General features: G+C 50.5%; 1 protein-coding gene across 5 annotated transcripts in view; it reads left to right on the forward strand.

Annotated features, from left to right (window-relative positions):
* Positions 1 to 12690, forward strand: part of ZHX2 (zinc fingers and homeoboxes 2) — a 161593-nt gene that overhangs the window by 57234 nt on the left and 91669 nt on the right. The window lies entirely within an intron of this gene.

A 12690-nucleotide genomic window follows, 5' to 3' on the forward strand; every position in this document is an offset into this window, starting at 1 on the left:
GGCGGGTGGAGGTTGGGAGGGTGTTTTCCCTAGATCCCCAATATTTGGGTTTTGTCCAATAAAATATTTTCCTGGGCATCAGAGGAAGAGGAAATGGACAACGTCTGTTTCTTCAGAGACCGATGTTGGCCTGCTGGCGGAGGCTCAGGAGTGGCCTGTGCACCTGCCCCCAGCACCCTTCTTTCCCTATCCTCCTAGTGGCCCGGGGTAGGGTGGGAGCCAAGAGACTTTCAGTGTGCATATCACGGGAGAGGAGGCAGGTTTAGTAACCCGACTGGCTGCAGTTCCTGAGTGATTGTTATGAATCCTGAGGCACAGCTGAAACCTGTTTACTGAGGCCACTACCCCCCCCCCCCAACCCAGGATCTCTTTGTGGCCGTGTGCATGGGGGGACCCAGAGGCTGTAACTTGAAGTCACCAGATTGGACAGAATTCCCAGCAAAGCCCCGGGTCCTGTGGTGGCTGCCAGGAAGCAGTGGAGAGGCTGGACAAGGGCCATTCTGGGGTTTTGCAAAGTGGGGACGTGGGGGTCAAGGGCAGGAAAGGCATCTGTCCCCCCTGCTAGAGGCCCCAGGGAGCCTGGTGCTGCCATTCACCAGCTCTGTTCCTGGCACATCCCTGTGGCTCTGATCTCCACTTCCTCATTGGAAAACACGGGGATAACAATACCTGCCTACAGAGTGAGCGGCTCTGGAGCCAGGCATTTCCAGCTCTGCTCCTCGATTGTTGTGTGACTTTGGGCAAGTTACTTCACCTCTCTGGGCCTGGTTTTGCTTGTCGTATTCACTTCCTGTGGTTGCTGTAACAAATGACCACAAACTTGGTGGTTTAACACAACAGAAATTTCATCTCTCACAGTTCTGGAATTCATGAATCAAGTGTCAGCTGGGCCATGCTTCCTCTAGAAGCTCTAGGACAAATTTTTTCCTTGCTTCTTCCAGCTTCTAGAGGCCGTTGACGTTCCTTGTGGCTGCCTCCGTCTTCGCATCACCTTCTCTTCTGTCTGTGTGTCTCTCTTCTGGGTGTCTTATGAAGACACTTGTCATTGGATTAGGGCCCATCTAGATAATCCAGGGTGATCTTCTCTTGAGATCCTTAACTTAATCACACATGCAAAGACTCTTTCCAAATAAGGTCACGTTCACAGGTTCTGGGGGCAAGGACATGAACCTATTATTTTGGGAGCAGGGCACAATTCAACCCACTATGAATGACTAAAGTCCTTCAGCCAATGCCCACAAACACTCACCATTTGCTCTTCTCATAATCCTCACCAATCCACTGTTGCCTTCGGGGAGCACCACGTTGCACCCTCCAAGGGGCACCCGCCCCATTTTGGTGGATGCAAATGGCCCCTCTAGAGTTACACGTGAGCACGTGCTCGCAGACCCCTGGGTGGTGCTGCTTCTTGCCACGTCAACCGCCGCCCCCCAGTCCAAGCCCCCGTCCCCTCTCGAGTGGACCATGGCAGTGCCACTGGCTGCCCCTCCCCCTGCCCTCCCTCCACTTCCTGCACACACCCCACAACTGTCTCCTCTCCCCACAGCTGCTTTTCCAAATGATGGGTCAGATCCTGTCAATTGCCTGCCCCCAGCCCTCCACTCGTCCCCCCTTCTCAGAGCAGCGGCCAAAGCCCTCATGGCAACCCCAAGGCCCCCCCATGATCACCTGCCCTCTGCCCCCTGGCTCTCTGGCTCAGCCTGGAGCACACACACACACACGCACGCACGCAGACACGCACTGGCATTTGCACAGGCCGTTCGCTTAGCCTAGAACACTCCTTCCCAGTGGTCTGTACTTTCCTCGCTTGTTTCACTCAGGTTCTGCTTCAAAGTCACTCCCTCAAAGGGTCTTCCCTGACCACCACAGGGTCGTAGCTAAACTAGCACCCCATCCATCTCCGTTCCCTTACCCTGGTTTTTCTTTAAAGCACACAGTGTGCTTGGCACTGTACGTTTATTTGCTTGTTGAATGGTCTGCTCTCCTCATTACGCTCAACTCCATGAGAGGAGGGAGGGTGATCAAGCCCTGCTGAATCCCCAGCCCGGGCACATGTGAGGCACGTGGTAAACATTTCTGGGATGAGGGGATCTTACCGGCCAGGCTTTGGCTCTGTATGCATGACCTAGTATCTCCCAACAACCACCGACGATGGTGTTGTTCTACCCTCACTTGTTGGAGGTACAGAGAGAGTAAATAAATGTCCCCTCTCCCCATGGGGAGTGATATCAGCAAGATCCGAGCTAACTAGCCTTACTCCAGAACCGACTTTCTGAATCACCATCTGTCATGAGGCAGACATGAAAGACTAGGTGAAAGGCCTTTGGAAGTGAAAACGTGCTATGTGGAGGAAGCAGGATGACAGGCAGTAGCCGAGCCCTAGCCGAACAGATCGCTCCACGTTGCTTTGGGTCACCTTCTTGTTTAATTTTTTTAATTTTGAGAACCATTTTTGGCTGCCTCCCTGGATTATAATGTGAAGTGGTAAGAAAGGTGTCTGTGAAGTATCGTGGTTCTCGTCTACTACTGTCCTACGTGGGTGGTCTAGAATGTTCTAGAAATGGGGCATGCATGCATAAAGGTGTCCTTTCTTCCAAAACAATTCAGTCCGTTTTTCTGCCATCGGTGAACATAGCATATTGATTAGGATAAAATATCTTGGTGTGGGGCCGTGCAAAGAGCATACTTCCAACTCTACTGCTAAAAACACCCTGGGGCCTTGAATCATAACAGCAGCTCTTCCCCCAGGTGCTAGGCACATTCCAAGCTTTATACTTATTGACTCATTTCATTCCCCTAACCACTCTTGGGAGTAAGCACTCTTAATAACCCCAGTTAATCCCCATCACAGAGACACAGAGATGTTAAGTAACTCGGCCAAAGTCACCCAGCTAATAAATGGCAGAGCCGGGATGTGAACTCAGGCCGTCTGTCTCCTGAGGGTGAGTTTTAACCAACTCTCTTTCGTGACTCAGCTTCATCTGTAAATTATGGGGGAATGCATCCACTCATGTTGCCAGCTTGAAATATCTATACTTTGAGGTGGAGAAGCTGGTAGTCGTTTTGAGTCACTGCTGTGAATGCAGAAGATGTAGGCGAGCAGGGCTGGAAGCAGGGCTGAAGCAAGGAGATCACAAGGGAAGGTGCAAGATGTGGGCTCCTGTCTGTCAGGTCCCGGCTCACATCTTGCTGTCCCGTCATTTGCTACTTTTCTTGCCTTGACGGTTTGCGGACATAAGAACACACAGGTGCGTATCTGCCCCCAGACGGCTTTCCCCTGTGTGTGGGAAAAGGAAAACGAAACTCTTACGGTCGACTCGGCCTCACATCTCTTTTCTTGTTTAATTCACACAGAAACCCTGTGTGGACAGGCAGGGAGAGTCCCATTTTACAGATGAGGAAACAGACAGAGACAGGTTGAGAAAACAGATCTCAAGGTCACATTTCCCTCCTCCTGCCCTCCTACGAGTATTTCCTGGGTCCTTCCTCGGGGTTTTTCCTACCTTACTGTACGCAAATACCTTTGATTGCTTCCAGCCACCTCCCACACTGTTGCCACCACTAGATTGGTAATAAATACCCATCATGAAGACAGCTGTCCTTTATTTAGTGCCTCCGGTGTGTCAGGAACTATGCCAGGGGCTGTCGCATTTTGTTTGCTTCTACTCCCCACAGTACCCCTCTGAGATGCAGCCTTATGATGCCCATTTTATGGATGAGGTGCCTGAGGCCACATAGCCCCAAGCTGACCCTTGCATACAGTCACACAGCTAGGAAGTGGTAACCCCAGCATCCCTATGTGTTAACCCAGGTTGTCTGATGTCCCTTCCCCCCTCCCCTGGGGGACTCGTGGTCATGGACGATGTCCAGTCTCCTTGGCATGGTGTGTAGGGCCCCCACTCCCCGGCCTCTGCCCCTCTATCCCACACGCTAGCTCCACTGTCCTCACTGGCATCCACTCTCAACCACCTGCAGCTCTCTGCTCAGGCCATGCCCTTCCTCGGGACCTCACTCCTCTGTTCCCCTCCCTGGAATTCCCACTCCCTCCCATTTCTGACTGGTGATTTCCCACCCATTCCTAAGAGAGCGGGCCAAAGCCACCTTCTTCAAGAAGCCTCCTTCATGCAGACCCGCCATCTTCTGTCCCCTACTCCCCACCCAAGCGTCACTGTGTCCCAGGGCACCCTGTACCTCTCTCCATTCTGGCATAGCTCACAGGGTGTCTCCCACAACTAATGCAGCCTGTGGATCTGAGGGACATAGGACAGCAAGGAGCAGTATGGCTTATGGAAAGAGTGGCGAATTCGTGCCCCGCCAAAGGGCATTCTGATTCCTTGTTGTTGTTGTTGTTGTTGTTGTTTTAAGTTTTTATTTATTTTGAGGAGGGAGGCAGAGCCAGAGAGAGAGAATCCCAAGCAGGCTCCGGGCTGTCAGCACAAGCCCAATGCAGGGCTCGAACCCATAAATGGTGAGAGCATGACCTGAGCTCAGTCAGACACTTAACCTACTGAGCCACCCAGGCACCCCTGATTCCTCATTGTTTTTAAAAACACCATGCCAGCCAGCCCAACAAAACAACTTTGTGGGTATTTGAAACCTGAGCCACAACTGTGAGACTCCTGGGAGCCCCTCAGGATTTTCTACATTGTCAGTGCTTAAATGAGGGAGTCAGGGAGGGAGGAAGAAAGGATTTACTTTCCTAAACCTGGCAGTTTGGTATATTCTATGTATGGTATATTATACTATTATTATATTATGTATTATACCAGACTGCCATAACAAAGTACCACAGGCAGGGTGGCTTAAACAACAGATATTTATTTTCTCACAGTTCTGAAGGCTGGAGGTCCAAGATCACGGTTCCAGCCCATTCTGTTTCTGGTGAGGACCCCCTTCCTCACTTGCAGACAGCCACTTCCTGCTGTGTCCTCACGTGGCCTTTCCTCAGTGCATGATACAGAAAGAGAGAGAGCAAGCTCTCAGGTGTCTCTTCTTACAAGGACACTAGTTCTGTGGGATCAGGACCCCATTGTTAATGACCTCATTTAACCTCCCTTAGAGGCCCCCAACTCCAAATGGCCTCCGTCCCACTAGGGGTCAGGACTTCAACATATGAATTTGGGGGAGACAGGCATAAACATTCAGTCCCTAACGCATGGCATTCCAGATCATTTGATCCATGAGTGTTTCCTGTGTCCTTACTATGGGGATTCTGGAAACACTGAAGGCAAGCAGGACCGTCCAGTGGTCAAAAGCATGGGCTTTCAAATCAGAGAATTTCAAGTTTGAAACCTAACTCTGACACTTATTCTCCAAGTGACTTAGCCTACAGGGCCTCAGATTCCTCACTGTAAAATGGGGCCACGACACGAACCACACAGGGCCGGAGGATTGAGATTAATGCATATCCACAGTGCCCGACAGCACCCCTGTGTGAGTTCGGGGAACACTCACGGAGCACAGCTCTGTTCTGGCCGCCCTGCCAGGTGCTGGGAATCGGGTGGTGAGCAAGATAAGCAGATCCCTGGTTCTCACACTTACCGGACGAGCCAGATAATAAGTGAATATGTGATCAGATAACCAACAGGTCAGTCATTTGAGGACAGGGCATGGGCCGTGAGGAAATAAAACAGGTGGTAAAATAAGGGCACCTGGGGAGGTGACTTTGTCAAGAAGCTGACGGCCACACAGAGACTCAGGTCGGAGTATTCCAGTCGCGGGAAGAGGACGCACACAGACTGCAGGTGGATACGCTCGGTGCCTGCATGAGCTGTTAATGCTTGCTGTGATTGTTGTGTTTATTCTTGCGTGTGGCCCCACCTTCGGAGTCCACCTCGCTTGTGGGGACACAAGACCTCTGCCCAGCCCTTCAGGGTATAGTGCCCCCTGAACTGGGCCTTCAGAGGAGGGCAGCTCAGCGAAGGCTGGAGTGGTCAGGAAGGCCTCCCCCTCTGTTGGTGCAGAGGGGAGGGTGCGTGGGGAGGGAGGCCAGCATTCCAGAGGAGGGGGAGTTTGGCTAAAGAGCCTGGCATCTGAGAGGGACCCTCGAAGACTTCCCCGGCCAGCGCCAGGTCTAAAAGAAATGCCCAGGGCGCCACTGGGTGACCTCAGTGTGGGCTGACAAGGGCAGCGGCGGCCTCCGTTGTCACGGCGGGCTGGGCAGGTTGTCAGTTCGAGAGATTAGCTCCCCACTCAAGATGTAAGGCCCTGGGCAGAAATCCAGCTTTGTGAGTCACAACCAGATGCACATCTTGTCAGAGAAAACCATGGCCACAGAGCACTGGTCATGGTTTCCTGGAAACTTCCTGAGCGTTGGGGGAGGGGGCCCTCTGAGGATATAGGTGCCAGCCACAGCTGAGAGTGGAGGATGTGCCGTGGGCAGGGCCCAGGCTGGAGGCCTGGGGCTGCACCTTCCGGGGTCCACAGCCAAGCCTTCCAGGGCCCCCCCGGAACAGTCAGAGCCTCAGCGAGGCCAGTGGACTAGCTGAGGCCCATTTGGGGTCTCTGTCTCCCCTCCCACAGCCGGCCTCCTCAAGCAGGCCCGCATGCCCCTTGTGTGGGTGCAGGAAGAGCATTTATATGGGGAGAGGTGCCCCTGAGTCCCCATCCCACCAACATGGATTCAAATCCAAGGACTTCGACTAATAGAGCTTCTCTGGCCCTCAGTTCTCTGGTCTACCAAGCAATAGGATAAATTGGGAGCTCTCCAAGGTTCCGCCCAGCTGCAGTATTCAGACACTTCCTTCGTTTTCCTCCGTATAGATAAAAGAAACTGAAGCCCAAGAGAAGGGGTTTGCTCGGAGTCAACCCAGTTGAAGGTGGGACCGGAGCTCCTGCTCTGGCCAGATCTGCACCCTTTCTCCAATGCCCGGCCTTCTCTCCTCAGTCTCCCTCACCCTGGACACCTCTTTCCCTCTGTTCTTTCTACCTGTGCTTCCCGCCTGCCAGACAGAGGTTTTCAGCTACTCCAAGAAAGATGTTCCCACCTGGGGGGTGGTAGGTCTCGAATCAGAACCAAGATGGGAACATCTGTGTGTTCTCACCAGTATTAAGCAGGCAGGGCCTCGTCTGGCCACCTCCTGTCTGAATCCTACACATCCTTCAATCCAGCTTCAATAACACCTCCGCCAGGAAGCCCTCTGGCAGATCACTGCAGCCAGAGCTGTCACCTTCCCCAGCCTTCCTTCCCCATGCACGCCACCTTATAATCCTGCCATTGGCATTTTCACTTACTTTTGTTGTGATTATTTGTGCATACATCATAGCTCTTCTATGCAATTTCCAACTCACTGAAATCAGTAACCAAATTGCCTACCACCAGCCTCCCTTGGACATCTGGTGCAGTGTTTGTATTCTGAGTGTTGGGTAGATAATTGTGGAATAAATGGAGTTTTCTTTCTTCATTGCAGAAGGGTTCTTTCCTTTCAGAATGAATGGCTGGGCGTGTAAGAGCATCTGTTCTAGAACTACAGTGGGTTGAATCTTAGCTTTGCCATCTGCACACTGTGAGACCTTGGGCAAGTTACTAACACTTTTGTACCTCAGTTTCCTCACTTGTAAAAGGAGGCTGACTGTAACCACCCCACCAACCAGGGTGGCTGTGCAGGTACAGTGCCCTGCATAGACTTTCGTCAATAAATGAAGTTGTTAAATTTCAGTGGCCCTCTATGCAAATTTTTATTTGATGTTTTGGAATATAGCACAGCCTTGCAGAGTTCAAGTTTGGATTTAGATAAGGTGCCAAATCCTTTTTAATCCTTGCAGTCACTGAACCTGCTTTCGGGTATTTGGTACCCATTGTAGAACCTCCCCAGGTCCCTGGAGTAGGAGCGGGGAGGGAGGGATGGGGCCCCGAAGCTAGCGTAACTGCTCGCCAGCCTAGGACTAACAGCTACATTAAGCGCTTTTATTCAATTCATGTGACTCCACAAATTTGGAATGTGTTAGGGAGAGTTTTTCCAGCTATGAGTCAGTACATTTATGCTCTCTCACACACACATAAAAAAATTTTTTTAAAGAAAAAGAGTTTAGCAAGAATCATTTATGAGTGCAAAGTGGAAATCTGTGGAAATTTTATTTTGACCCTGAAGGCAAGTAATACTCAAGAATTTAATAAAGGGCTTGAAACAGGATGCAGTAGAGAAAAAACACAGCTAACTGCCTTTTCCTTCCTTCTGTATTCTCAGCCACTGTGTTTCACAGAGGAAGGTCTAATTTGCATGGGTTTATTAAGCACCTCCTGGATACCCAGATTTGTGCTAAATATGGTGGGGAAGAGAGGAGAAGAAGAACCAGCATTTATTAGGCACCTATTATGTGCCAGATAACCGTGATGGGAGGGGAAGAAACAGGTCTTCACTTCAAGAGGCAGTGTGGGAGAAAATGGAACAATTGTATTCAGACACATGGGTTCAAACCCCAGCACCCTATATTCGTAATACCATCTAATCCCCATCATATCCATTATATGGATGACAAAACTAAGGCTCAGAGAAGGTAAAACATTTGTCTATGGACACAGAACTCTTAAATGTTAGAAACCATATCCTAAACTGGGTCTTTCCGTCTCCCTATCAGGGTTAATGTCCCTAGGAGCTGGATAGGAGCTGTTTCCCACCAGGGAGGGAGGCAGACACACTCGTTCTTGGAGATTGTGTCTGCATATCATAACCAGGTACAACCTTCCTGCAGACCAGTCTCTTCAGCCACTTTCTGCCACTTGCTTTTAAGTCCTGCAGTTAGGGATTATCAAGAACCTGCTTCTCATTCAGGCTGATCCTCTTTGCTGTTGTTGTTTATTTTAAATAAAGAAACCACCGCCCACCCAGAGGGCTTGTGTTTCTAGCTCACTTTCCTCTCTTTTGCAAGGGCTCATTTTCATAGAATCCCGATCACCAGGGAGCTGTGTTTTTCCCTCTGAAACATGAGCTGTAATCAAAGGTGTATTCATCCCCAAACATCTGCCAGGAGCCACCTGAGCCAGGGTTCCCCAAAGCCTCGAGGCTCAGGCCAGGTTCCCGGGGACAATTTTTCCCTACACAAATCCGATTGCCCTGTGGTTGTCCTTTGTAAAGATGGCAGGGTCCCAGGCAATGCCTCTCAGATTGCTGGAGGATGTGAAGGGGACCCCGGGGTAAACAGGATTCCACTGTCCATTCGGCAGCTACTTTTGAGGGCCACCACGTGCCAGGTACGGCAGGCATGGAGAATCCCATCACTCACAGGTATAAGGACCCGACTTCTTGAAATGCCTGCAGGGCTCTGAAAAGTCTGGCCCTTGCTGTTTCTCTGGCCTGCTTGGCTATGGCCACTCCAGCCCGCTTCCGGTATCTGTGTCCAGCAGGGCTCCACACGCACCCTTCTCCAGCTTTTTCGTCTTCCTTCCCCTCTTCGCCTTTCAGATGTGCCCCCCTCTGCTATACTCCCGTGTGCCTCTCCTGGTGCTCTTGCTGCCATTGCCATGTGCTTCGTTGGCACAATAATGTCTTTGAAGTCTTTATCTCCAGCCCCATTGCAAGGGCTCACCTTACCTCCCCAGCCCTGGTCCATAGTGCCCATTGTTGGAAGAATGAGGACAGTAGTAAGCAAAACAGACTGTGCCCTGCCCGGTGCTGGGCACATCTTCCTCGAGTGTTCATTGTGCTTAACAGTTTTGAAGAGGAAATATTTGGAAACAAATACAGATCCATTCTAGAGCAGAATTCAGTGTTCTCATTCAAGACGTCAAGCTGCACCCACACACTACAGGGAGGTTATGAACTCAGCATTCTCTGTACTCGTGGGGGTCTTAGTAGAAGAGTAGGTTGGACTTGGGGGAGAGGTAGCCCAGTTTGCCAGCAACTCCAGCCATGGGGCCAAAGTTTAAGAGGCCAGTATGGGGGTGGGGGGGAATGGAAGGACTATCCAGTCAGGCCAGAGTTCAAAACCCCAGTGCTGGATTTTCAACTCTTGTGACATGGGGCAGTGTATCTGATCACTCTGTGATTCAGGTTTCCATCTATAAAATGGGTACATGAATACATGCTCCTCAGAGTTGCCGTGAGAGAGAGAGAGAGAGAGAGAGACGGCCCCTGGAGGACTCAGCTCAGTACCTGGCACAGAACAAGAACTCAGGAAATAGTGGCCGTTGCGTTAGTCACTCACTAGTGATGCTCTTTTTGAATTAAAGGCTGTTGTTGGTGATCAAGGTGAAACATTTTCTGGAGCAGAGACAGGCAACTTAAAACTATACTTCCAGCTTACAGAATGATGGCTTCTCAGAAGTGACTTGTAGCTTCCCACCTTCTTTGTACTTGACCTTTGTCTCATGTCCAGCCTGGACTGGCCCCAGCCAGAGCCCGTCACCCCCTCCCCTTTATTCCATGGGTTCCTTGCCCTCTCCTCAATATGAGGCCATCACCGCGGGACATAATGACCTGCTTACCAGACCTGGAGTTTCTTACTCATCTGCTAAATGTTTGCCAAATGAAGAAATGGAATGGAATAAATTGTGTTAGTGGGGGTGACCGTGGAGGGTGGGGGGTGTTTTTCTCCTACAAACGGTTCAAGTAGCTTCCCCCCCCTTTCCTCCTTCAGGTGTCTAGCAATCCAGGAAGCTTAAAGTAGGCCACAAGGGAAAGAGCAGGGGAGCTGGAGGGAAAATCCCATGGGCAGATTTTTCTTTATTGGGATTTTGCTCCATATGACCAACACTTTCTGGTGAAAGGAGTCCTGAGCCAGGAAGACTGGAAATACCTGCACGTTTCGAGGCTGAAGAACATCGAAACGTCCTTTAATTCATTTATAATGCTCCTAACGGGAGCTGCCGTTTTCCTCACGCAGGAACGGTGCTCGGCACCAAGGTGTTCATTCCCTGGTGCAGCCCAACGAAGAGGTTCTGATAGAACCCCACTTGGTTGGTGAGGAATCCAGGGTCCCAAGGAGTCGAGTCCTCGGTGTGAAGGCACAGCACAAGGGTGTGAGACTCAGACTCAGAAGTCCTGTCTCCTAGACCAGCGCTGTTCCCCATGCTGGTTAGGACCAGGTGTCTCGCAGGCTGGGTCCGAGGGTAAACAGGGAAAACAGGACTGATTCACGGAGACCCCTCCCAGCTCTGGCAATAATCCGCTGTGCAGCCCCATTGCAAGTTGCTCTGCTTCCCTCTGCTCAAGAATCACCTGGCCAGCGGAGGAGAGGGATCAATGTCAGCAATAATAGTAGCTACCATACCTGCTGACAAGATTCTAAGCGTTTTGTGTTGCCTCCCTCAGTCCTACAGGGTAAGTTGGGGTTGATTAGGGGAAGGGGGAGGACAGGGCATTGAAGGAAGAGACTAAGTGTAGCCGTGTGGCTGCCTGAGGGATGGTAGACGGATTCAAGAAGCTTGGCAGTCAGGGATCCCAGAACACATGGAGTGAGGCGAGGCAGGGAGAGATGCGCCGATCTGGACCTTGGAAGCCCTGGGGTAAGGAGTGTGGTCTTTATCCCGAGACAAATGAGGCATCTATTAGCTTCTTCCCCCACCCCATACTACCTCTGTCACATTGTCCTTTCTCAGACTCACTCCATTATTGATTTTTTAAATGTTTATTTTTTATTTTGGCGGGGGGGTGGTGGTGTTGGCGAGGGCAGAGAGAGAGGAGACAAAGAATCCCAAGCAGGCTCTGCAATGTCCATGCAGAGCCTGATGTGGGGTTCTATCTCACGAACCGTGAGATCATGACCTGAGCCAAAGTCAAGAGTTGGACCCTCAACGGTCAGTCTATTTTTTATCTTCCTCCTTTTTTATACCGTGAATTTCCTAAAGGTAGGGACTGAGTCTTCTTTTTTTATGTCTATCTGGTGCTTAGCACAGAATCAGGTATATATGGGTACTTAATATAGACTGTTAACCAAGGGGCGGCTGGGTGGCTCAGTCAGTTAAGAATCTGACTTCAGCTCAGGTCACGATCTCACGATTTGTGATTTCTAGCCCCACATCATGCTCTGTGCTGACAGCTCAGAGCCTGGAGCCTGCTTCGGATTCTGTGTCTCCCTCTCTCTCTGCCCCATCCCCGCTCATGCTCTGTTTCTCTCTGCCTCTCAAAAAAATGAATAAACATTAAAAAAAAATTTTTTAAGACTCAATCAAACGTTTAATGTAGTCAGTATTCAGTATTGACATGTTCGATATTCAATAACTATATATAGTATACGTTATATATAGATATTAGTACCTATAATGCAACTTACATTCAGCTGGATGATTGTAATGATAACTGAAAATTCAAAAATCGCAGCACCTTGGGGGACAGTTGGGGGACAGCAGAGCCGACACTCTCCATGCAACTCTGTAATAAAGCTCAATCCTAGTATTGAAACAAACACAGTTCAAAGGGCATGCTAGATTTTGAATTAAAAAAAAAAAATCAGTAACTTAGGGCCCGAGTCACTACAGGGGCTATATTTTAAAAAGGAAGAGGGGGGATTGATGGGAGGGGCTAGAGAAGGGTTGAGGCTGCAAAGGCAGGAGGGGACAACGCCTTTGTCAGAAGTTCCAGGTGAGGACAGCTGCAGCTGTTGCCACAGGGTAGCAGAGACGGGTGGTCTAGCCCTTGGCCTTTGCACAAAGATCCGTGAGGCCCGAGCAACAGGAGCTTCTAAGACAGCATGTGGCCACGCTGAGTCAAGAGGAGGAGTGTGGAGCACGTAGGGCGACTGGACAGCGAGGCC

This window comes from Panthera pardus, unplaced genomic scaffold (genome assembly GCF_024362965.1).
Source record: "Panthera pardus isolate Hobbes unplaced genomic scaffold, ASM2436296v1 HiC_scaffold_7, whole genome shotgun sequence".
Classification (NCBI taxonomy): Eukaryota; Metazoa; Chordata; class Mammalia; order Carnivora; family Felidae; genus Panthera; species Panthera pardus.